At 37.9% G+C, this 19,433-nt stretch overlaps 1 protein-coding gene and 1 long non-coding RNA gene across 3 annotated transcripts in view; both read right to left on the bottom strand.

Moving 5' to 3' along the window:
• The window catches only part of LOC124175112 (breast cancer anti-estrogen resistance protein 1), a 128,057-nt gene that overhangs the window by 76,385 nt on the left and 32,239 nt on the right, over positions 1 to 19,433 (bottom strand). The gene's annotated exons all lie outside the window — the stretch shown is intronic.
• Positions 336 to 9,764, bottom strand: LOC124175114. Its single transcript, XR_006869100.1, has 3 exons — positions 9,727 to 9,764; positions 6,587 to 6,590; positions 336 to 383 (listed from the first exon to the last, which is right to left on the bottom strand). It is a non-coding gene; the product is annotated as an uncharacterized LOC124175114 (long non-coding RNA).

The raw sequence follows: 19,433 nt of genomic DNA, 5'->3' as shown, positions 1-19,433 counted from the left end.
TCTTTCTTGTTTTGGATTTTCGTTATTTTTACGTTCGTAATGCTGGTCATTCTGATTTTCGGTTTTTCTGATTTTCTACACCCACTCGTTGAGTAAACTCCGCTGTGTGAGTATATTTTAACTTTCGAAATTTTACTCTGTCGGAATTTTACTCTTCGTTACTTTGCTCTAAGTATCGTACTTGAATTTTCAGAATTTTATATTTCGGAACATTGAGCCTTCAGGTTTCTGACCATTCGAAACTTTGATGTTTCGTAAAATTTTCATTTCTTTACTCCAAGTTTCGCCACCAAATAATTCGATATCATGCGCTTTCGAAACTTCAACACCACCTCTCGAAGTTCACGTATCTCAATCGCGAAAAAGTGCTCAACAGCCACATTCTGTACACGATTCTGAGGGAGAATACTCGAACGCATTTTCATTTGACGCAGGAATAAAGAAACGGCACGGATTCTACGAAATCACAGGAATAAATTCATAGAATTCATGCCATTTCTTTATTTTTGCATCCAATGAAAATGTATTGGGGTGGTTTTCTAGAGAATTGCGTAAGGAATCTTGCTGTCGAGCACTCTTTCGTTTTAGAGATACGTGGACTCAGATATTTGTAAATGTTTATACGTCATCGTCGAAATGGACCAGCACTCCCTTAATGTTTATTAATTTATATTTGGAGCGTTGAACGACATCCCTTCACTAATTTATTCACTCTTTCTTGATTCGGACAATTTTTTATTTATTTTCTTTTTTGTCGAGCTCCGATTCAATCAGTAAAAGTACAAAAATTTGGTTGTTAAATAGTTCAATGGAATCAGAGCTTTATCTAGCGCTATCGAGAGTGATGCAATGAATATCTGAGAACAAGTTGAACCTTGATAATTCTTAATCAATTAGCCGGAATCGCCCGTATATGTTAGGTACATGAAAGAAGAGAGGAGAAAAAAAACAGGTGGAAATTCAGTTGAAAAATGGCTCAACACCGATGCATGACAAAGTTCAAACAACCGAAATGAACGCTCTTATTATTATACTCAGAAAGATTACCACTTCGGTATGGAATGCCATTATATTAAAAAAAAAATCAATCAGGAAATCCTGGATCTCAGCGTTCTTGAACATTGAAGTTCGACTTTTTTTTTAAATTTAAATTTAACTGTAATCACCCGGAAAACGAAAATTTCAGTTATCAATTCGTACCATTAGGTTTTTCGTGTCGCTAATCACGAATCCAAAGTCAGATTTACAACATTTTTATCGTTGTCCTTGTTTCGGCTCAAAACGAGTAATAAATGGAAAGGTTAAAGACTGGCTCACGATCAGTCCAGACCCGCTTGTTACGGTACAATCCTTTTTTTTTTTCTTTTTGCTTGGGTGTCAGATGCGTGGCGTTATATTTTCAAGTCTGTCATTCACTGGGCTTAAGCTAAATTTTGGCGTCGATCGAGCATTTTGAAAATTAATTTTTGATGCTTCTCTGGGGAGAATTGTTTCTGACAGTACGATTCAAAATTAATTTTTTTCCAGTCTATTCACATAGCGGCAGAGGTGAAGTTGAGCATCATTCAGACTGAAATGCACAATATTTTTCGTCAAGTCTTCGAAACGGATTAGTTAGTAGGTTAAGAAAAAAATCCTCACATTTATAACAAAAAAGTTAAGACGTAATTATCGTCGTCAGCATATACAAAAGCGTCCACCAGATTACAAACCTGACTTATAATCGCTGACAAAGATAATGGGTGTTATGTGATACGTAAGTCTTGAGCCAAGAGAATTGTTTTCTTTTCCCCATCCCATCCTCCTTCGCCTTCATTCTTATTCCTTTTTCGAACCATGCGTCTGATTATTAGGAAAGATGGCTACGTCCGCAAACCATGTGCTAGTTCTGCATCTACCAATGAGAAGTATCTCCATATACGTAGATGCATGTAGGTATGTAAGTAAGGAACGAGCTTACGCACATAGTCAAATACAACGTCTCGCACACGTACTCATTTTTCCCTTTGTGCAAGCACAACGATGATAACTGACGGAGAGGTGGGGAAGTATTCTCGGGTTACTTCCTGGCAGCTGAACGATTCCATTACCTACGTGCCGATAGGCGAAATTTACCCACAAAGCACCGGTTCGTATGACAATCGTAGGAAAAGGGTCATATAAGCTAAGTTTGTTTGGGCGAATAATGTTTTTCACATGAGCATAAATTTCATGTTTACAGGAAACACGTTAAGCTTAATCCTCTAATTCATATTTTTTGCAGCAGCAGCAGCAGTAGCAGCATTTTATTTATTAACCGAATTTTTTGGTAACGACTGCCGAGTTTTTTGGTTCCAAGTGGTTTCTGAAATATTTCCAAGTCTAAAAAAAAGAAAAAAAAAAAATTAAATTTATTTATTTAATCATCGCAAAAATAGCACGTGTAAACAAACGATCGAAATTCGTACTTTTCGACGTAAAAAGGCATTTCCTGTTAATCTGCCATGAAAATCCCGATGCCAATTTTTAACACAAACTTAATACACGCCAAAAAATTGTACAAAATTTTTTCAACATTTTTCTTCTTGTTGTTTCTGTTTGTCCACCATATTGAGCCCGGTATTTTGAATTTGCAATCTTCGAGTTCGGATTCGTAATCAATGACCTCAAAAACCATTGAACGTAAAGTTCAGGGTTGCCAAAGCAAATGCGCACAATTCGTGCGTACTCGTTCGATATTTGTATTTTATAAATTTTTCCCTAAAACATAGTTTCGAATAGTTCTTTCCCAAAAAATGATCGTGGACCAGATCCTAAAATATATTAACCAAATTTATCAATCATAACGCTGTTTTAGATGTTCTGTTTCCATAATAACCGACAACGATCCTTTGATTGAATTTTCACTGAAAAAAGTAACAAACCCTAAAGATATATTCCAATTATTAATCGTGAATAATTTGAAGTTCGACGCATTGGTTGAGAATTTTCAACTCTGTGGCGCTTGATAAAATCAGATTCACTTGAACCTGAATACTGAACTACTGGTGTGAGAATGATGACCCGTTACTCCGTTTCAGGAATGACGATTGCTGTTAACTTCGTGTAATAATCGGTTGTGGAAACCAAAGTGAGTAAGCATAAAAATGAACGTGTCTAATTCATTAACCGTACAGCAAAAAGGTCGTTAATTGAAACTAATTGGAGTAATTAGGCGTTGACTAGTCGTGACGGATAAATTGCTCGGGAGAAAGACTCACTGGAGATGCGGTAGCACCATTTCAATACTATACCTAATTTGTAAGTGCAATATAGTATATATTTCACAAGTAATCATAATCGATAAGTGTATACTCGTTACTGATATAGTTTCTTTATATGAGATAGAAAAAGAATTGCAGTTTATTTACTGCAGAAAAACAGAGAATTAAACGGATTATTTTAGGATATTGATGTTGCATTCCAATTAAAGTTTGGTGAGTATAGAAATTTTGTAATGAAAAGGAATGATAATTGGAATTAGGAAAACTTCGTACACTCCTAGAGCTGTAAAATTTTGACGGCAAATAATTATAATGCCTCAAACAACGTAAAGCTAACCTTCCTCAACCAATAAAAATTAATAAGACAAGTAAGTACTAATTCAAATTTTGCGAATTTCTCATCACATCAAAAGGTGTCCAGTTACAAATATGATAAATTGATGTCCGAAACGTTATTAAACTTCGCATATAACATGTATTACAAATTCGTAACGATCTATTTTACCATAATGTTGAATAATATCAAAGTTCTCCGTTATAAAAACTGCTTAAAAAAATTAATTTATTAAGAAATATGGACATTATAATGTTTCCCCTTTAATTAATAACTTTTTTTTCCAACTTCATGTTTACGATTGGGCGAATGTATGTAGTAGACCAAATTTTGGGTAAAACAAAAAGGATACTATAATTTGTATAATCATTCAAACGAATGTTTGCTGTCAAAGAAGAAAAACTTGATAAAATCACAAACCATGTAACAATAACGCTGTTAGAAAATAGGAATTCAAGTCGTTCAAACGCTGTTTCTTTCATCAGCTTCGCTGTCTCTCACTTCTTGTCTCAACTGATTCAAGTGTTTGCACAGTTGGAAGAATCACACACACCTTCGAAACTGGCAGTAAAGCTAACAGTTGGCGCAGGTCAGCTTTGTCTCCTTTTCGAGTTACTAGCTCCGAGTGGTTGACTGTAATACACTCGCATATTACACGGGAACTTCACTTATACACAGTCACAACCACTCGCAATTATACCGAAAATGCGCCACATTATAGGAGAGCATCAGAGCTGTTAGGGTCATGTAGTATTCCCACCCTTACCGACCGAGCAAACTCACCCTCACTTCACGGCCAACCAAGGAACGCTCGGCCGTGGGCCCAGCTAATCGTGAGAGTATATTTTATTTACAAAATTATTGTAATTCCTAGTTCTCGACTAGCGACCTCGACATTGCGTGAAAACAGTCTCACGACGGTACATTTTACTCCTCGTTTTTTCCGGAATCGCACAATGTACCTCAGCTAAGCGCCTTCCGTCCCCTGAAATGCGGGAAATACGGAAATAGTAACACGTGTCAAAAAGCCCCACACATTTTTTTTTCTTTTTTTTTTACGGTTTGCGGGATATGAGTAACTTTCTTAAATTTCGCCACAAAAGAGCAACGCACCGTCGAAATTTCAACCCTTTCCGTTAGTTTGTTTACTTAAGATACAAAGAAAAAGGGTGAGGTTGCTCGGTCGGTACAGGTAGGAGTACCGCATGACCTTAACGTCGTATTCCTCGCAATCCAGGGCGTACACGTCGTGAAGGCAGCTCACGTAAGTAAACTCGTCATAGCTCTTAAGTGCGTGCGGTGAAGCCTGATGCGTGGCAGAGACACGCGCCTAGCCGAGCAATAGTAACTAACCACTCATCGTCAGAGAACTCGCAACCTGGCCTAGACAACATTCCTGCAACGTCGCAGGCTCGAATTCTTGAGAAGATGCCCACCCGCCTTACCGTGCACTGCCCGGCTGATCGACTGCGACACTCAAATTTAACGACCTTCGCCTACCCGGCGGCGATCCACGTTCCAATTTTCGTTCTTTCTTTCTCTTTTTATCGATCTTTCTTATTTCGGTTTGCTGTAAAGAGTCTTGGGCTGTTGCGAAAGTTCCGACTGTTTTAAGGCGTGAATAGTATTTTGAACAACTGGAATAACAATCGTAAGAATGTTCTATTCCCTCGTTGTTTTGTTAAAATGAAAATTGTTCAGACACGAAACGGAAGAATAGTATCGAATTTTTTAATAGAAATAAGTTCGATAATATCTTTCTGAGATTCCCAGCTAGAATTGTTGTCAACTTTCTGTAAAGTATTTCATTTCACTTACATGTATTCCTGTAAAAATAAAAAACGAATGTTGTGGATTGACCATTTATTTAAATAAAGCTTATCTTGTTTTAATCTCTTTGATCCTAATTCATAACGATGCACAGATCATACAGCTTGAAATTAAAATACTGAAAACATATCCAGCATTACACTTTACTCTTTTGGATAAATGGTCTGTTAAATTGTAGAAAAGATTATTTTGAGATATATTTTTTGTTCAACATTATGTACTTGAGTCAGACTTTAAAAGTTGAAATGAGCTCAGGTCTCCGGTTTGAATACGCTACAAGATTCAACGCTTTCAAATTGATGTAATACAAATATTCCATACTTACACATATTTAAGAGTAGTGAAAGAAATGTTAATGTGAAAAACAAATAGATATTCCGTTTTGATAAATTTCGTTCCCTGCGCTTCTCAATTAGCGATTATTTCCGAGAATAATTCAGAGTAAAAATGACCGCTTTAATCGTTGATAAGTCATATACACCTACTATCGATAACCTTAAGCCGATATCACGATAGCATCGCTTTGCGTAAGGTTGTATCACGATAACCAGTATTGGTATACCCAAGTTTGACGAATTTGAGTCGACGTAGGATCAATGGCGATACGCACTAGCAATCATAGATAGATAATCATGTGCAATGTAAGCTTCAAGCGACGCCATTTGTTCAGAACTCGGTTGGCTTTGCTGTCACGTGGCCCCCGTAGTCGAAAAATTTTATTCATCACCACTCTGATTATATATCCAAGTATTGAAGAAATAAAGATACACAGATGCAATGAGTCCAAAACACGACCCACCACGTAGGATTTCACAATATATACTCTGATAAAAATTTTCGAGACCATTGGCGAAAACGGCGCGTTCAGTCTGACCTAACCTATAAATTTTAAACCGATGGACGATGAGACCGCTCGCTTACCGCCTGAATACAACTCTCGTTCCTCCTCACTTCACTTGGTAGGAATTGCGCTAAAGATTTACTGCCCTATTGACGGTGGCTGGTGGCCAGGATGCAGTAACCAAAAGACGACAATGGATGGACGACTCCGCCTTCTCCCAATAGCCACCAACCAAAGTAACCCTAGGACGTGGTCACAGGAAGAAAGACCGACGAATTTTTGCAGATGGTAGTGGATCAGGGTCAAGACCGGATTGTGTTGAAACAGGGAATATTATACTTATCTTGGCACGGATCGAAAAAATTTCCGAATCCAAACCTCACGAAGTAATTACAGTCGATATTTCTTCCGAGTTGCATTTTATTCTCGAGTGTGTGTTATAACTGCACTGGCTACACTCTTGCACTTATTTTTAGTATGCGCCGGATATACGTTATTATACATGTTGTGGACATAGCAGATTACGGATACATACTAGCAAAAACGCGTCTGTTGGCTGTCACTTGGTAGGCTGGAGCGGCGAATATAATAGGCGCATTCATAAGAATGAGATTCGAAAGATACGCTACACCACGTTGCGTGAGAGACGTGCATATGTGGATGTGATGGCCTGATACCCAGGCAGGCGTGAGTGAGGGCGACTATTTATGGCCTATGCCACGATCGAATCCTCCATGTGCGCCCGTTATTGATCAATAAAACAACCGGAGGTAGGTAAGAAACAGTCGCAAGAAGAACGAAGGATCTGTAGAGACGGAGGCGCTAAGGAAATATTTAATTCCAAGCATTTCTTCCGTTCTTTTACCGTCATTTTTTATTGTTTTATCTTTATTTATTTTTCGTGATACTCTGAAGTACTTCAACAAGTGTTTGCCAAGTCGAGTTTTCACCTACTAACTGCTGCAAGCCTGCTTGCTTCTTTTCTCCACTTCCTTCCGTTCGTCTTTACAGAGTGTTAAGTGTCGGTAATACTTGAATATGTTGGAGGATTTGAAACGGCCAGAGTTTGTATACGTATACGGTTTACGGGTACGTTACATGTTTTATGCATTAAAGAATAAAATTATAAAGTCAAAACTGTCACGTGATCAATGACGTCTTCTCACTTTCAAATTTTCCAAGCACACGGATTATTTTTGATAAAATCATGGAAGCTTGTCATCGAGAACAAGAACGATGCAATCAAATAGATATGTAAAAATAATCAGGGCTGCAACCAAAAACAAGTTCGACGTTACAAAGAATAATAATACAGATTGTTAGAAAAAAATCACACGAGGTGATAATTAGTATGTACTCACTGAGTTGGCGCTAAATTTCGTGGATGAATAGGAGGTTTTACGGTAATTTCGAAATATTACTTTGAATAATCGATAATCATTAACTTCGTATCGATGGATGTAAACATTACCGCGTGTGATTTAAAAATCTATACGCTTGTCGAATAATTTTTAATTATTCTTCCTATCAATTGAAGACAACTTTTGTCTTATAAGCGCAGGCTGCATGTTATCTCAAAATATAGCCGCAATCGGCAAAAAAAAATTTATATAAAACGTAAGAACAGCGTGCTTGTACCATATTTTTTTTTTTTTTTTTTTTTGCCCGTACGTACTGCAGGATGCAGCAGAACTCATTGGATAACGATTATTTTTTTTTAGATGGAGGAACCAACCTCATCCTCAAGTCTTACATCCATTCGGAAAAAGTTTGGCTATCACACCAAAAAATTGTTGCATCAACTAAATTTTCATTTTTTTTGTTACTATTTAAACAACTAAGTTTTTGCCAAGTATAAAAAAAAATTTTTTTTGCATTGTTTTGTAACAACAATCCATTGATTCGTTTGGACAACATAAAAATCAAATAGTTGTTACAAAATCGATATGATAAAATAATTTGGTCGAAATAACAAATTAAAATATCAACAAATATATTGTTGAACCAACAAAATTAATTGTTGCCAGCTCCGCTTTAATTTTTGTAAACCAGTAAAAGGAATTGTTCTCAGTGAACTAAAACGAATTGAGTAGGAGAAAACGGAATTAACACGAATTAGATAGAATTAAAAAGAACTTTGTGTGAATTCCTTTGTTGTAGCAAAGAATTTACACACGTAAAATCTCCACTCCACTCGCGTAAAATCAAACTAGCTTCATCGTCCATCTGTATTTTCTTCAATTAATGTCGCAATCAGTATTTTTCCACTTCTTGTCCTTGTTTTGCGTGTTTTAAAACTTTTAATGTTGAACCCGTTGCACGCGACGACCACACTGGATATGCGGCGTGCTCATCGACAGTTTGCGAATTCGCATCACTGCGCAACGTTCACGCGCAGGTTACGGTACTGACACCCAAAGCTATTGGTTGCCGATGAACAGAAAATTTGTCGCGGACGTTTGATCCGAATTTTCACATTGCGCAATGTTTGCGCGCAGGGTGTGGTACTCAACCACCAAAACATTCGGCTGGCCGTAAAACAATAATTCAATTCACAATTCATGACAAAGCTATTTTGTTGAAAAAAACTAAGTATAAACAACTAAATAATTAAGTATTATTAACAAAACTGAAAAGCTATGCTAATAATATTTTTCGTTACGACGGCCAAAAATTGCCTACAAAACGATTTTGTTGCAGTGACTGAAGTATTTTTCTGGTTGTGCGTTTAAGTGTATTGGCATGTCTGTTCGGGGACAAAGCTGTAACAACAACGTGTCGCATCTTGGCGACAAAAATGACACAACGCGAAAATTGGTAATTTTTAATTCAGACCATATTTGGATATGCAAAGTTCGAATCCATAAGCTTGAGAAGTGACAAACAGAATGGGAAATTGCGAGAGAAGAAAACCCAACTTAAAGATACACTCTGCAACAGTGATCATTGTACTTTTGCAGAGGTGGATTCTGACCGATTCAGGGCCAACCGATTCTTATGCCACACGAGTAGAATAGATGGCAACAGACGATTCTCGTGGCCTTGAGTCGGTCAGAATCCACCACTGTACGTGTACAAACAACGGTTATTTCGGCCCTGGACGGGTGTCTCTGGTTTCAAAGCGGGACCGCCCCGACCGGGCCCCAATCCAAGTATATCAGCTGGAACGCTTGAAAAAATGCTCCGGTGGCAACACGATGGTAATGTCTTTTTCTTTTTCTAGGATACTTTTTTACCGATTTTTCGGCTGAGACGAAACCTATGGAGGTTTTTTTTTCTCTCTTTAACAACCTCAAGTGGGTATGCCTGTGGAGTGTTCAGTCTGCGTAGCTTTCATTATGCAGTTGTACATAAGTTTCCTTTCTTGTCTTTCGCATTAAGGGGGTGTCCCAGACAATTTCGACGTTGTCGTATACATCTCCAAATATCGAAATCCATGTATTTCAAACGCGAAAAAGGGATTAACGGCTCCATTCTACACGCAATTCTGAACAAAAAAACTCAAATGCATTTTCATGTAACGCAGAAATGTAGAACAGGCACAAATTCTAAGATTTCTAAGAGGATACTAATTTTCAGTCTTCACCGACCGAGCAAGATTTCACTTATTTTCACTATTTCTCACGCTATCATTTTTTACTTTTCATAACCTTTGGTGACATAAGAGAAGTATTGGTGTCGGTAGAAAATTTCTTCTTCTAATTTCAACGAAACTTTACGTTTTTGAACCTTTGGAATCCAAAAAACAGGGTGTTAGAAAAATGTCGGTCTGTCGACCCATCGGTTTGGCCGAAAAACTTGCGCGATGATCTCGGAAACGGCTTGATGAAAAAGTCTAAAACCTACAGGATTTCACAACGAAATGATGGGCATGAAAAATTTCCATATCCCGTTTAATTTAAACTTCCTGTTCTATCGGAAATCAATCGATTTTCAATGTTTTACCAACAAACCTATACTTGTTCCTCTTTATTACCTTTTCTAAATAAACGATATTGTTTTTCCCAGTTTATATGTTTTGTCGAAAAAATGTCCCATCAGTTTTAGATTTTTCATTCGCTCGTTTATAAGATCAAGACTGACAAACTTTTCCCTTTTTGTGGTGATAAAAAGTATCGCGGAAATTACGTAATCCTTTGATGGTAACACTTCAGACTATTTCCTGTTAATTTTGCTGCTCGCCGAATATATAAATGCAACGCTTACAAAATGTAAAAGTGTTAAGTTTATGTGAACTCGACATTTTTTTTTTTCTTTCAAAGCAGATGATGTTAGCTAAGTATTAGTTTGATAAATTAATTGAATTTCGGCGCACCAAGTTTTCATTCTATATCTATTTTTGCAATGAGCCAGAGCAACATATTGATTTTTGTTCACACTTCAAATATTTTAAACACGTTAGGAAGTTCATTTTTACATTTTAAGCAAATCATCGTATTGAAGTAAAATTAAAAAAAAAGGGAAATAACGAGGTTCCCGTAAAACAAAAATCTGTCAGATTGAAAATAATCAATAGGTACTGACATTTTGTTGCACGAAATCAGATGATCAAAGATTTGTACCGCACATGGCGAACCGTAAACGATATACTGAAAGAGTAATTAGCTAGCGGATTTTCAATCTGGTTGTGTTACGAATTAAAAATAATTCAACAAGTCAAAAACCAAATATAATGAGATGCAAGAATATTAGGCTTATGCAACTAGTTATTCCTCCGCTAATGGCAAGTGAAAAATTTAGCATTCAGAAGTATCAAATCATACGAAAATCTCAATCAGTCGGTGAAGTGTGCGACAGTAACAGGAGCATTGGTAAAGAAAGTAACGGGGTCGAGGCAACTGCCTCTCTAGTCAAGTGCTCGTACTTATTTTAGCCGTCATACGTATTTCGGTCTGTTTTTACCAGTCGTAAGCACGCCTGCAGCTTTTTGACTTTTCCATATTTGGTAGTTCCGCGAACGTGGCATGGGTTACAGGTCAATTACCTCCAATCAAGTTTATACCCGTTACAATGCACTTGTGGAGGGTGGAGGTGAGGAGAAGTATCTCGTATTGGTTTGCAGCTGACAATAAAAAAGTTTTCATCAAAAAGTGAGAATGGTTCAAGAAATCTCCAGAATGGCGCTTTATGGAACTTTTGCTGCAGCAACACCGTCTTAATTTCCCTCTAATTTACGAAGACTTTCTATACACGGTGATAGTCCGTGCCTTTATCTTCCATAAATGCACCTTACCAAGTCGATATGGAAAGCGAACTGTCACTATTTTAAGCACACAATTATTCACCTTCGCTGCATCGGTAAAGAAATTCAGACCTTGGAGTCTGATTGTGAGATATGGAAACACGCCACATTGCGACAGAAAGTACAATGTTGCATCCGGATTACGTTCAATCAACGTACAGGTATATCGGAGTGATGACGCGGTACCTCAAGATTTGATCGAAAAAGACGCTATCTCAAGTACATGTTTGTTCTCTTTGAAAATAAGTCGGGAATACTACGACACGCTACATGTGAATTCAAAATCTTGCACGATACTTAGTAAAGCCTTGTTAACGTGACCTATAATAACTCAAATCTTTGTAGTAATTGTGGAAGAGAATTTGTAGCTTGCAACCATTTGAAACAGAATTTTTTTTCTTCCATCGAACTCGAATCTGCAGTAAAATTTTCAATGCATATAATATTAAGCAAATTTAATGTTACATACATCACATGACTATAAATGAAATATAAATCAATAGATGTGGATTCAACTACGTCGATGAAAATTTGTGTAGATTTGCAGATGTTATAAGACTTGCTTTTGGTTATCCGTAGTTTTCTTTATCTCATTTTTCTTTATCACGCCACGACCAAGGCGTGTCGAAATTGACTGCTTGATCAAATTGCTATCAAGCACTCGGCAAAGAAAAGATAAAATGATCGTTTTAACGTTCCGAATAATGTCAAGTGCTTTAAGTAACTGTTGGCCACAGGTTTGCGTCAGGCTTTCCCGTATGAGACACTTCAAAGTATGTAATGGAACGACCCCTGCCATGGTACATCTACAGGCGGATGAAGTCCCCTGAACAGCTCTCAAGAACTGTAGAGCCCTGTGCACAAAGTGCGTCATAAGTTAGCAATCTGACATCGTGTAAGAATTTTGTTTTCCATATATCCGTATCACGGCAGGTCGGTCGGTCTGTCTTTTCCCTTCAAAAGGGTTTATTGCTCACGTGTGTCATACCTGCGCGAAAAGAAATAAATTTCTTGAACCAACAAAATAGATTAAGTTGGAGTATTACTCAATATGAAAATAGCAGTGTGAACGGGATCCGTAAAGAATTTTACTGACCAAAGATATAAGATCAATAGTAAAATACGACTATGCATTTATCACTCTGATTTTGTAAGGCCGGAATTTCGAATTAAGAATTTTCGGAAATAAGACTAGAATTTTGAGTCTATCGGTGAAATAAACTCGTTCGTATACAAAGTACTATCGATCTTGAGAGAAACGAAAGTTCATACATTCTATGTATATTACTTAATACCAAACCTTCCTTTGTTTTTTTTTTGTTTTTAATTTTTTAATTTTTTATTTCATACGGAAAATCGCAGGTTGTTGTTTGCAAGCTGATAGTCAGACAGAGTGAGTTAGTTACTAGGTGATATTGAAGATATTAGTATTGATGTGTAAATAAACTTGTCATTAATTAGCGACATTTCTTTGAAAGGTTACTGGAAAAATCTTATTTTCAGGCTGGAATATTTTGAAAAGTTAGAGAATTTTAGAATTTCGAAAAGCGTAAAAACTCGTAACGATTAATGCTGAGGCAAAGCCGTTATTTCGCGATTCTGGAATTGTCTGAAATTGAGTAAATCGTAATATAACAAAACACGCTCATATTTCGAAATCTTGTAATTAGTTCCTTAATAATCATTGCAAAAACAGTTTTTTTTTTTTTTTTCATGTTGAATTTCGCAACTACATCGTGTGAATCAAAATTTCAATCATTACAGTCAGGACCGCATATACATATTTCTTACATTGTTATACATCTTTTCATACTTGTATACGTCCGATTCGTGTGGAAATATCAGCAGTGAGCGTTTAGTGGCATAATTTTCGCTCGAGGCTGAGAAAAAATAAGCCGTAAAATAAGAAAAAAAATAAATAAATAAAATAAAATTGCCTGGGATCCAAATATCGTCAAATTCGTGTGTGTTCTACTTCGGTTAGTCATCGCCGACAAACTTGGTGCAGTCTTCGGAGAGATTATACGTTGAGGGAACAAGGCCGCATAGAGCAGATTGTAACAGGCGTTCCGTTCTGACGAAAATCACCCTTGTCTGCACGTGACACCCTCATGACGGAGAGGGATTAGTACGAGGGCCGAGGGGTCGTGGCTGTTCCGGGCGGCGACGGGAGTGGAAAGTTTTATTGCCGCTATCAGACACCGCTGAACAGGATCCGTCTCGCTTGGGGGTGAATTTTTGAGAATTTTCAGAATATTGTAACTATTGGGAATTCGAGGTGTTCGTAGTACACTGGGAGAAATTTTTATTTCCGGTTACCGCTCAGTCCTTCGACTATTTTCGTTTTTTTTTTTTTTTTTTTACCACAACCGAAAAATATAGTTCTAGGCAGAAAATAAAAATTAGTTTTCTAGCTGTCACCGGAAAGTCTAGTATCTCTTACTACTCTTTCTCATTACGATCAGTGTTACTATATTTTCTTGTAACTGTTGCGAAAATTTAATGCTTGTGCAACAATAAATTGATTTTAAAGCCTTATTTGACCAAAAATACAGAGTGAACCGAACAAACTGATTTTGCGTTGCAATTACCAAAAAAAGATCGACAACAGCGCAAAATGGTTACGCGTACCTCGTTTTTCGTAATCCCGACAATATTCGAACAGTTTTTCTTTTTTTTTTTTTTTTTTAACGATACCTGTTTTACTGAATTTTTCTAGTTTCTCTAACAGATGAAATTTTTCTCAGTGTAGAACTAAGGAATAGTTCTTTAAAAAAAAGTTATGGCGTTGTTTTTTTTTTTTTTTTAGATATTTTAGATATTCATCAACTAACTTATAGGTATATTAGATTGTCATTTTCATTGATTATAATACTCTAGCAGCTCTTTTCCGCACGCTCGACTTTCTCTCTTCTTTATTTGTTTTGTTTTTTCTTTCTGTTTTTTTTTCTTTTTTTTTAATTACACTTTAATTTTACTTTATTCTATGCGTACTATTGCCATCTTCCAATCAATTATCATTATATTTACTTTATACCTTCGTACTTCTACATTTAGTTTCACCTCTTTTTACTTCTTTTTACTGCATTATTCGTGTTTCTGATTCTCGATGAACATTGCCATGGTCATAACAAACCCTATCTGTATATATCTAGCTTCTCGCTCAACGATAATACCGGGTGTGAAAAGTTTGATGGTAACACCGAAACTCATTTGAGGTGACAAAAAGTAGACAAGAATCACTGATACGAAAGAAGTGAAACAAACGTAATTTTCGAAATCGAATTGTGACTCGAATGTCTGTACGCCCCTGTATAGAAGTAAGAAATCCAAATTTTAAAAACATCGAACCCAAATTGTCATCTATGTTCTCTACCCTGTTTTCAAAATACTAAAATTATAATTGTAATATGTGCCCATTCCATTATTAATCTGCCATTATTTTTTCTCTCTAACACTTTGAGTTACACATGATTGTGCTAAGTCAACTTTTATAACAAGATAGTATTCTGTGGTTTTTGGGGTCACCGATTACAAATATGAAATCAGATTACAAAAATTCAAAATAACGGATCGAATATTATGGACGAAAATTTCATATTTGACCGAATACGGTAGTTCACTTCTTAGAAATATCACAAAAAAAAAAACCGCAAATAAATATATTTAAAAGTTCTTTGAATACACAAAAAATTGATATAATACGAGAGGTAAGAATATTTACCGCTATGACTGAAAGGGTTAAACTAAAAATTGTATGCGAATTTGTTTCATCTGACACTGGTATGACTTACGCGTCTTTTCTTTTTTTTCGCTTACGATCCGTACGTAAAGTAATTGGTTTTTGTGATAGAATAAAAAAAAGAGCATCGGAGCGCGTAAAAGTGTACTATTACGTCATAACAATTGAAAGTATTCTTTTTTGTACTCTGCTGCAAAGAAAAACCTGTCAACCACACTTCTTTTACATCGAGTATCACGCGCACTATAGATGCAAAGTCTTCTTCACCTCGCGTACTTGAAGCACTCTTAAATTTTCATTAAAACCGAACAGAGTTTGGTTCATTAACATTACTATTGGAAATCTTAAAGTATAAGAGCAGTACAAGAACAAGACTGTAATAGTGAGAGAGTTTCTTCAAATTTTACAATCTCATTTACAAAGTGGGATGATTAAAAAATCTGAGACACATTCGAGACACTTGTTTAAATACTTAATCTTATCGTTGTTAATACGGCTACCGTCAACCAGCAAATATCCTTTACGAAGCATTCCTCTTCTCCACAGAGGCGAGCGACTGTGATCATGCATCGACTCAAAGAGAAATGAAAATTATCCGGAAAGTATAATAGAGTGGAAACCAGAAGACGGAAAAGGAGAGCGGAAAATACCATTGGGAAATATCTGACGTGCCGCGTGTTTTTACAAAACCGGGTCTAAAATATAGTGTAAGTGCCGATGCGAAGTTCAAATATTCGCGGCCTTATTAGGCCACTAAGATGTTAAATTAGAGGAGATCGGTGACGCGGCGCCGAGTAGCGTTAATAGCCGATACGTTCGCGGTATTCGCGCGGCCAGCGAAAGGGGTAAGATTTTCGGGGACCACGGGATCTCTTCCTCTTTCTCTCCGGGGACGTTGAAGAGGTCAGACGCGTGCCAATTTATAACAACTGGAGAAGGAGGAAGGGAGGAGAACGTGGACTGGATACGGACGGCCCATCCCGATCGAGTTGAACATCGGGAGATTCCACAAATTAATTCTCCGCCAAATCACCATCCGAGAGTCCCCGGAGTCTAAAAGAAAGAGCCAGCGATCGACGAGGCATCTAAAAAGATAAGTTGCTCAGACAATTGTAATTTCGCCCTGTAGGGATCGTACGGTTAGTGAACCGATATTCTAATATTTGATTGTTGTAAAGAAAGAAAAGCTGACGTAGGACTGGTGAAGCTAGATTCCCAGAATTAAATATATTTGGTTATTTGTATAATCTCACAATTGTAATTTCGCCCTGTAGGGATCGTACGGTTAGTGAACCGATATTCTAATATTTGATTGGTGTAAAGAAAGAAAAGCTGACGTCGGACTGGTGAAGCTAGATTCCCAGAATTAAAGATATTTGGTCTTATGTATAATCTCGCAAATAATATATTTTTGTTAATTCTATAATCTCACAAATGGCGCCCAACGTGGGGCACGAAACCGACGCTAATATATAATAAACAAAAGATTAATTTGTTATAAATCGTGATAAGGCGTATGGAAGAAAAGCGTACGGAAACCTACGTGACAAAATCAGGTAGAATAGCTAAGCAGAAATTTAAGCGTTACAATTTTTCAAATAGGTGTGCAGAAGAAATCAAAACAAACATGCCGATACTGCGTGATGACGAGGTCATAGCGACCGATCGACGAGAGTTAGAAATGGAGCAGCAGAATTTGGAGAGACAGCGACGCGAGCTTGAACAGCTACGGGCTGAGGTCGAAGCACAACAGGCAGCTCTGGATCGCGGACGGCAGCAGCAACAACAACAGGCGGCTTATGTTAATCCGCAAGTCGAAATAAATCAAGGCCAGTACAATAGGTTTGAGGAGATAGCAGCGATTGTAGGTAACGTACAAAATTTCCATGTGGAAATTAAAATGCCCAAATTCGATAACGAAATAGAGCGAAATCCCGCAGAGTTTCTCGAGGAGATGGACAAATTCTTTAAGATAAAAAATATAAAAAATGAAAATAGAATGAATATTATAGAGCACGCGCTGGAGGGTAAAGCGGCGTTATGGTTTGAGTTGAGAGTAGCTTTTCGCGATTACGAGCACTTCAAGGATGATTTTCTAAGTGAGTTTTATTCAGTTCCTATTCGAGTTTTATTTAAAAATCGTTGGCTAGAACGGAGGTGCAACGCGAACGAAGAGTCGTTACAAACTTACTATTATCGTCAGCTCAGAGACTCGAGATATTTCAGTCCGCGCCTGACCTCATACGAAATAAATTATAATGTAATACAACAGTACCCGGTCTGGATAAGAGAGGCGTTGGCTACGGTTGATTTTAATAATGACGCGTTGATAGGCCAGACGCTCGGAAGTTTGGACGGAATACGTAGGGAACGAGCAAAATTTCGGGATGATCGACCGGGAAATCAGAATGTAGCTATGAGACCTCCGGTTCGAGTTCGACAAGTGAATATGGAGCAACAGGAACGAAATAATGGTTACCGATATGAAAATAGACGATTTTCGGACAGTAGACGGTTTTATGATCAGCCACGAGGCAGGTATAGATACGGGCAATTTAGCAACAGTCATGCCCAAGCTCAAGGCTCTCAGCTGAGTGAACGGTGGCCAGACACGCGTTTTCCACCGCCGATAAATACGCGGGCACAGACAAGTCAGAATGTTAGTTCAAACAGTCAAACGGAAAGAGCTACCGGTCATTTAAACTCTCATGCGACGCGCTGAATAAGGGTCCGGCAACGCGTCGTTACGATTTTGATTTCATTGACGAACTTTCAGAGGGAGTGAATGGAAAAATGGACCGCAGGAGTAACGAGAATTCGAGTCCGTTGGTAATGAGATGTCCTCATCTTAAAGTAAAGATCTTGGGGGAGGATCGGACTATTCTCCTTGACTCGGGTAGTCAGGTTACAGCAATATCTGAGGTTTGCTACAAAGAAATATCGGCTAAACAAAAGTTAAACGTCTTGCCGGTCTCGAATTTATTCGTCACGACGGCTATCGGGAAAAAATCCACGACTATAAAGCAACAGGTTTGGTTGGATATAGAGATTGAGGGTAGAAAATTGAGCTTTCCTTTTTTGATAATTCCGTTATTAACGTCTACAGTTATATTGGGCAACGATTGGATGGATCGAAATAGCGTGGTATTGGATTATAAAAATAGCGAGATCGAGGTTGCGGGTAAAGTTCTTTCTACGTCGACGGTGATATTCGAGCGAAGCGCTTCCGAGACTCTTCGCTGTTCACAAAAAAATAATAATGAAACTCTTGTGTTGGTGATAGACCTCAGGGGTTTTCCCGTAGAAGAGGAGTCGGTTGAAAATGATTGCGAAGGGTTGAATAAAATAAATTCAGTGAATGATCTTGAGTCTAAGGGGGAAGGGGTACCCCCAAACGAGGGGGAATGGCCTGAGAGTCGATTCACTTGTGAAGAAATCTCGAAAACGACAGGGCGACTTCATAATCACGAGGGAAAAATGAGCGAGATAGCGGCGAGAGTGATTCAATCAGACGAGGACTGTTTCGTGATTAGCGAAATCGATGAAAAACCAGAATTTGGGAATAGTGAGGAGTTCGCGGACGCTCTTGGCGCGGTCGCGTGTAAACTAATATCACTTGAGGTGGCGCAGAAAGAAATTGTGGTAAATACCCTCGCGAGATTCAGATTGTTGTTCTCGGATAAACCAGGGTGTGCTCGAGGATACGAACATCAGTTACGCCTGATCACCGCGCGGGCCGGTTTTCGACACACCTATCCGGTCCCATTTCGCCTAAGAGAGCCCACCAAGCAAGCAATAGACCAAATGGTAGAAAACGGAGTTGTAGAGCGTGCCGTGAGTCAGTATTGTAACCCCTTAAGGATTGTTATGAAAGGAGACGGTTCCGTGAGAGTGTGCCTAGACGCCCGATTCTTGAACAAACTTATCGAGGACGATCATCAATCTCCACCGCTGATAAACGAATTGTTGCAAAAGTTTCATGATGCTAGGTGGTTCTCAAAGTTGGATTTGACGCAGGGCTATTGGCAAGTGCAATTGCATAGGGATTCTCGACAATATACAGCATTTCTATTCGATTCGAATCTGTATCAATTTTGTCGTATACCGTTCGGGCTTAAAACCGCCGGTAGTGGCTTTATGAGAGCGCTGGGGTATGCGCTAAGAGGAGAATTTGATGAATATATATCGTGTTATATCGATGA

This window comes from Neodiprion fabricii, chromosome 2 (genome assembly GCF_021155785.1).
Source record: "Neodiprion fabricii isolate iyNeoFabr1 chromosome 2, iyNeoFabr1.1, whole genome shotgun sequence".
Lineage (NCBI taxonomy): Eukaryota > Metazoa > Arthropoda > Insecta > Hymenoptera > Diprionidae > Neodiprion > Neodiprion fabricii.
This window is presented reverse-complemented; position numbering and strand designations above follow the sequence as displayed.